General features: G+C 32.5%; 1 long non-coding RNA gene across 1 annotated transcript; it reads right to left on the bottom strand.

Moving 5' to 3' along the window:
- Positions 1-573: 573 nt before the first annotated feature.
- Positions 574-6,602, bottom strand: LOC134723475 (uncharacterized). The gene is made up of 3 exons (XR_010108083.1): positions 6,365-6,602; positions 3,395-3,483; positions 574-1,425 (listed from the first exon to the last, which is right to left on the bottom strand). It is a non-coding gene; the product is annotated as an uncharacterized LOC134723475 (long non-coding RNA).
- Between the last annotated feature and the right edge of the window lie 489 nt (positions 6,603-7,091).

The raw sequence follows: 7,091 nt of genomic DNA, 5'->3' as shown, positions 1-7,091 counted from the left end.
TAGACCCTTTGGAACTCTATGTGGAACAGAGAGCAGAATAAAAAAGGAAAAAAACAATTTTCCTCTTTTTTCACTCTAATTTCTGACAAGTGCAATTAGAGGCCAAAATAAGACCAGAACGTAATAAATTTCTTCTATAACCCATGTATTTGAGAAAAAATCATGAAAAACAAAGACAATTATGTTTTATTAGTATTTATTTGATACATTTCAAAATAAATTTATACTGAATTCTACACTCTACTGTCCATTTTCATTCAACTCTCCGTAAATGATGCGACTAAGAATACATTTATTCTAAATGCATGGTGCTTTCTGTATATAATCATTTATAAAATAAATGTATTATAAAGAGCCTTGATATCTATTATCAGTTCGAGAAAATCATAGAATAAATTTATTCTACATTTAATGTCATTTATGATTATAACAATATTTAAAATAAATTTATTTTGAAAGTCCAATAATCTGTATGGTGAGGCTGTGATACAGAATAAATTTATTTCACGTTTTATGTCATTTATGATAAAATAAATTTATTTTGAAGTAAAGTAATATGTATGGTGGGGTTGAGACACAGAATAAATTTATTCTATGTTCAATGTGATTTTTGTCTTGTATAATAATATATAAAATAAATTTATTCTGAAAGTACAGTTATCATATTAAGGAGGCGACACAGAATAAATTTATTCTACATTCAATGTGAATTAAAAGTATTATGATATATAAAATAAATTTATTTTGATAGTACAGTAATTATGTTAAGGTTGAGACACAGAATAAATTTATTCTGGTTATAAAAATATGTAAAATTTGTTTAGGAAAGCTTACACTGATCTGTATGATTACATTAGGCCACATATAATAATTTTATTTTAAACCAGCAGTGTTTTTGATAATATTTTATATGTTCACATAATAAATTTACCTCGACAATACATTTAGGTATTAAAAATGTGTTCCTATATAATTTTCCATTTTTCATGCCTATTTAATGACATATAACATTCATAAAAATGTATTTTATTTGAAGTTGCGATCTGACTGTTTTTAAACCCAACTTAAGACAATACTTATATCAGCTATCAACAATGCAAAGGGACACTCCCTTGAAATATGAAAATATCAATTTCTTCAGCTGATTTTGTTATATGGGACTGAATAGAAATACTGTGCAGCAATTTTAAAAAACAAAATATCAACATATGCTGTTGTTTTTTATTTGGTCGGGTTGTTGTCTCTTTGACACATTCCCCATTTCCATTCTCAATTTTATATAAATGTAAAATAAACAGATAAGAAATAGTAAAAGTTCAACAGGTTTTCTAAAATTGAAAATAAATCTGTCTTTTAAAACATGTCTCTCTCTGTAGATGTACGTGCTATAAATTGTTCTTTTTCTTGCTTCTGGATAGGCCTGTTCTGAAAGAAGTAACGATAAATTCAAAACAATTTTAAACATTTTTAGTTATCATACATGTACCAAAATTTATTATATTTGATGAAGAAACTGTCTGTCTTTCTTTTAATTTTGATGTCTATTTTGTTTATATAGTATTATTCACTCTCTTAATTGTCATTAATAACAGTATTGCTCCGTGTTGAAGTCCGTACTTTGACCTATGATGATTTACTTTTAAAAATTGTGACTTGGATGGAGAGTTGTCTCATTGGCACCCATACCACATCTGCTTATCTATACTATTAAACGAGAAGACCTCATTCTGGGTGTCGCTTCTCTTCTTTCCACAATAAATTAATAATCATGCCTCTGTGTCCTATGGGTACAGTGCATAATCGCATTTGTCATCTATTCATATGATTATTCAGATTGAGTTATTTTGGGTGAAAAACGAGAAAAAAGACGTCCGGATATGTTTCCATCATTGGGCGAAATTTTAAGTCAGAATAGACTTCCGGTTTGCGTTTTTCTGTATATTATGAACATACATTGATACTACGAATACAATGTGTTTTCTGTCTTATATCCGTCATTGGACGAAATTTAAGTCAGATTAGACCTCCGGTTTGCGTTTTTCTTTTTACTTTGAAACAAATACATATACTACGAATACAGTGTATTTTCTGTCTGATATCATTTTCAAGTTTACTATCCACGGCAGTCACAGGGTTTATTTGATAGAGAGGGTCTGAATAATATATCAATGACCGCTGTGGATCAATTATTAAACTGAGAATCGACTGTAAAAAGAAAATACACTTTCGGGACGTCTGGAACGGGTGTTTTTAAGATTGAAATTTCAGGATTGACCATTTTGGGATCCGGGATTTCTTTTTTCGAATTTCGCGATGTCGAGATATTTAATTTGTATAATAAATTCAGAACCTCGGGATTTCATGTTTTTAAGCCTGGGATATTGGGATCAGGGCCCCTCGCAGTGGCGGATCGAGAAATTTTCATATGCAGGGGCCCGTTAACTGCCTAAGAGGGGCCCGCTCCGGTCATGCTTCAGTGATTCCCTATATAAGCAACAAATTATTTTCCAGAAAAGGGACCCATAAGTCCGCCTCTGCCCCAACCCCCTTTAATGAATGTTCATAATATACAGATAAGCGCTAAAATTATTCATGTGTCATTAAAATTAATAGAGAACAAACAAAAAAAAAGGAGGAGCCGGGCTAGAAAAACAATTATCCTGTCCCAAATTACCCATGACTTTTGATACCTTTTCTGAAATTTTCAAGTCACTAAATGTTTTACAAAAAAAGAAGATTTGGTATGAATGCCAATGAGACAGCTCTCCACAAGAGACCAAAATGCCACCGAATTAACATTGAAAGGTCACCATACGGCCTTCAACAATAAGCAAAAGCCGATACTGCATAGTCTGATATAAAAGGCCCCGAAATAACAATGTAAAACAATTCAAATGAGAAAACTAACAGCCTTATTTATGTACAAAAAATGAACGAAAAACAAATATCACTAAACCACTGAATTACAGGCTCCTGACTGGAATGTTCATAATACATGTACACTAAATTTATTTTCATAATGAAATTAATCGAAAACAAAAAATGGGAATTTTGGAAATAAAGGAGGAGGGTTCAAAAAACATTTTCCTGTCCCCAAGTACCTATGACTTTTGATACTTTTCCTGAAATTCTCACGTCATTAAATCTTTTACATAATTCTTCCTACAACACTTTACATCCTTTTAAATACGCTCTGAATGCCCGCGATTTCGCGGGTGTGTTCTAGTATATATATATTGCCTCTGGGTACAGCAAGATAAAGATGGCTATGCTATGCACTTGAACAGCAATTGTTTAATTTTGATACAATAAAGGGATTAACGTACAGTCATTCATTAAACGTTTACAATTTAAAAGTCAACACTCTATCAAATTAAAACTCATTATTACATACCTAATCTCAATCTTCAGAAACACTGTATAAGTCAGGACTGAATAACAATCTAATCTTTTTTGCTGGTGTTTCATAACATTTTTCTCACTCTACAAGAAATATTTGAAGTTAAAATGCAGGAACACTTACTCTGTTATTGTTTTTCTTCAGGCATATTTCTTTTTTTTATCAGGATTGGCATGAATCGTTCCTAACTTCCTGAATATGCATGTAATATTTGCCATTGGACATTCAGCCAGTCATGATCAATCAATCAATCAATCATAAAGTCTTAAAACAGATGAATGGTTCATGCCTAGGAGACAGCGAACTGAAGACACAAATTACAATTAAAAACAGGTTTCATTAAGTTTTAAACAAAACACAGGACTGGTGTTGACAATACTTTTACCTACCCCATTCCACATACCAGAAAACAAGTAAGACATGTTTCAAAAAGAACAGCAGCTTCCTCAGGCAAAAGTATGAGTAATATACCTAACACATCCCCCCCTTCAACAAAATATCCATTTTCCACTCAAAATGTTAAAGATGCGACTTCGGCACTCATACAAAAATATATTGAAATTTAGGTACATGTACTTTTGTCAACACTTCATTTTATTACCAAAATATGAGTGCAAATGTCTCGCCTTTTTCTTACTTATCATTCAAATCATGTTGAAAGTCTTTATTATGGAGGTTTTACTACAAATATCACGTATACTTAACATTAGCAATGCACAACTACAATGTATGATAGTTGTCATGTATACTATTAAACGAGAAGACCTCATTTTGTGTGTCGCTTCTCTTCCTTCCACCACGATAAATTATTCATCATGCCTCGACCAAAAACCTTAACCTGCAGCGGGACAGACGGAAGGACGAACAAACAAACGAACGCACAGATTCGCAGACTAGAAAACACAATGCCAAAAGATGGGGCATAAAATTTATTGTTGAAATTGAAAGTAGTGAGTTGGCAAAAAAGAAAGTAGGGTAGGGATAAGAGGGAATCAGGACTTTTTCGGGACCTCGGGATTTGGGGATTGACCCTCGCGGAATCCGGGAATATATTTTACGATTTCGGGATATGAATTTCTTTAAATTCTGCATCTCGGGATTTCATGTTTTTAAGCCCGGGATTTCGGGATCAGGACCCTCCGACCACCCCTCAAATTAGACTTAGTCGGTCATTCAATTTATACAAGATTCATATCCTACCATTGACATGTTAATAATGCCCTCAAAAGAAAAAAAGCACTGATGGATTGTCCTAGAAGCATATTTTATTAGACTAATAATTATGGTCTATATATAAGCAGTTACATTTATTTTATGTTTGGCAATGTTTGGAGCGGTGCAAATTTTACCAAAAGATGCATTGTAGCAAAGGAGAAGAATAATTGTGGTCTGAGACCAGAGACATAAAAAATATTGAATTTAACAGAAAGGAAACAAATATCAGACTTTGAAAAAGGGGAGAGGGCTTTTGATACCTTTTATGAAATTCTCCATACATAATATAATATCTTTTTAATACAAAAAGTCATTCCAGTTCACAAGCTGTTTATGACCGCGATTTTGTGGGTGTGTTCTGGTGTTGCTAATAGTAGCTGAGAATCAGATCTTAATACAACATCTTATCATCAAACAATTAGGTTAAGGTCATGTTAACCCCGACAGATAGACATGACACCACAGTTGTCATGGTTGTTCCATACACTACATATTATTGACCTATTGCTTATAATGCCCGAAAAATTGACCCAACCACAAACTTAAAATTGTCCAATGAACCATTAAAATGAGGTCGAAGTCAATTGAGACCTGTCAGATTGACATTTCCAGCTGACAATGATTCCATACGTGATACACATTATATAATGACCCTACTGCTTAAGGCATCTGATAAATAGACCAAACCACAACACCATATATCGGCCAATGAACTATGAAATTGAGGCCAAGGTCAGACGGAACCTATCGGGTGGATATGTACACCTTACAACCATTTCAATAATTAATACCGCAAATATAGATGACTGACTAGTTATGTATCTAGATACAGTCTTGCTTAAGTTACTTTAACTTTGATAAATGATCCATGGAATAAGGTCGAGGTCAGGTAAACCCTACATGTACCTAGCTGACGAACATGTAAATGTTGCTAGGAACCCATATACCAAACATAGTTATCATATTACTCATTATAAGTGAGTTTTTTATTTAACAAAACAAAATGTATCAAGCAGTTACTGAACCATGAAAATGAGGTTGCCGGGACAATGATATATGACAGACGGAAATTTCGTAACATATCGTATGAAACCTTTAGATTGTCTAACCTATGAAATATAATGCTTCAAACAAATAGTGTACACCATCGTCGCCGGCGCCGCTTGGTTGCAATACCTACTATATCACGCATAAAGGCGTCGGAGAAAGAAAAAAACATCACTGCACATCAGACATCATAAACCTCTGAAGAAAGAGATACTTTTCTGAGAAAATTTATTTTTTCCAAATAGGACCCATTAATTTGTTTTCATGCTTGACTTTATTTCTTCCAGAGTTTAATCGTTAATACACATGATATATATCATGTGTATGCTACACTTTTACCATTATAATATTTATGAAAAATTCACTGTTGTCTAAGTGTGTACATTTCCCTCGAGATACAATGTATATTATTTACCATTTAAAATTCCTTGCAGTCAGAATTGATACATTTTTTAAAAAAATGTTCGAAAATGCCTGCCCATATAACAAGTATAAATGTGATGATCATTCAGGCATTCATTTGAGAAGAAAGATTCGACTGAGGTGTGTCTTTTCAAAGAGGTTCTTTTAGTTCGAAAAGGACATCGGTCATGTCGGTGGTCTACTAAAATTGTGCATAGTTAAGAAAATTTGTCAGCAGAAGGCATGAAAGGCTTATAATATCTATTTTAATATTTATAAATACATAAAATAGATACTTACAGACTTTTGTTGTCTATCCTGATATGTTCCTGGTGCCGTTTCAACAACGACAAATGCAATACACAAATGGATATTGAATCGTCGCTCCTAATCTTTGAATATCTTTACTCCATGTACTAACTCGAATGATTCAGTGCCCCTATCCACTACTTTTCTCGAGAAAATGGTTAATGGAGTGATCAAAGTGATCGTAATTTAACGACTGGATTATTCGGGTTATCCATGTACTGACAAATATATTAAGATACACGCTGTGGATTTATTATGTAATTTCCGTCGTTTGTTTGTCATTATCTATCGTGCGAAATTTTACATTCGAATGTTTATAATTTATTAGGGTTTATATGATCACGAAGGCCACAGTATGTGGTCATTAAAATATGATATGGGTAATTAGCATATGATAACAAATCTTGTTCGAAGAAACTTTAGAATCGTAAGATTTTATATTACAATTCTCTTTTTCGTTTAGTTAGGTTAGAATATCTCATAATAACCTCCTTGTTAAAATTTAAAATCATTTACGTAATAAAAAAAAAATCGAAGTTTGGAATATACCAATATTTTTTTTTGTAAAGGAACATTTTTTCCATAGAAAAACAAAAGAATATTGGGTATCAATCCGTGACAGAAAATGAATATAACCACATTAAAAAAAAAACATTTTAAAAAATTAAGCAAAGGAATAGCGCTGTAATTGCTGTAAGTCACATTAAACCTTCAACGT

The sequence above is a fragment of the Mytilus trossulus genome, chromosome 6 (genome assembly GCF_036588685.1).
Source record: "Mytilus trossulus isolate FHL-02 chromosome 6, PNRI_Mtr1.1.1.hap1, whole genome shotgun sequence".
In the NCBI taxonomy this organism is placed as follows: Eukaryota; Metazoa; Mollusca; class Bivalvia; order Mytilida; family Mytilidae; genus Mytilus; species Mytilus trossulus.
The sequence above is the reverse complement of the archived record's forward strand: the minus strand, read 5'-3'. Positions and strand labels throughout refer to the sequence as shown.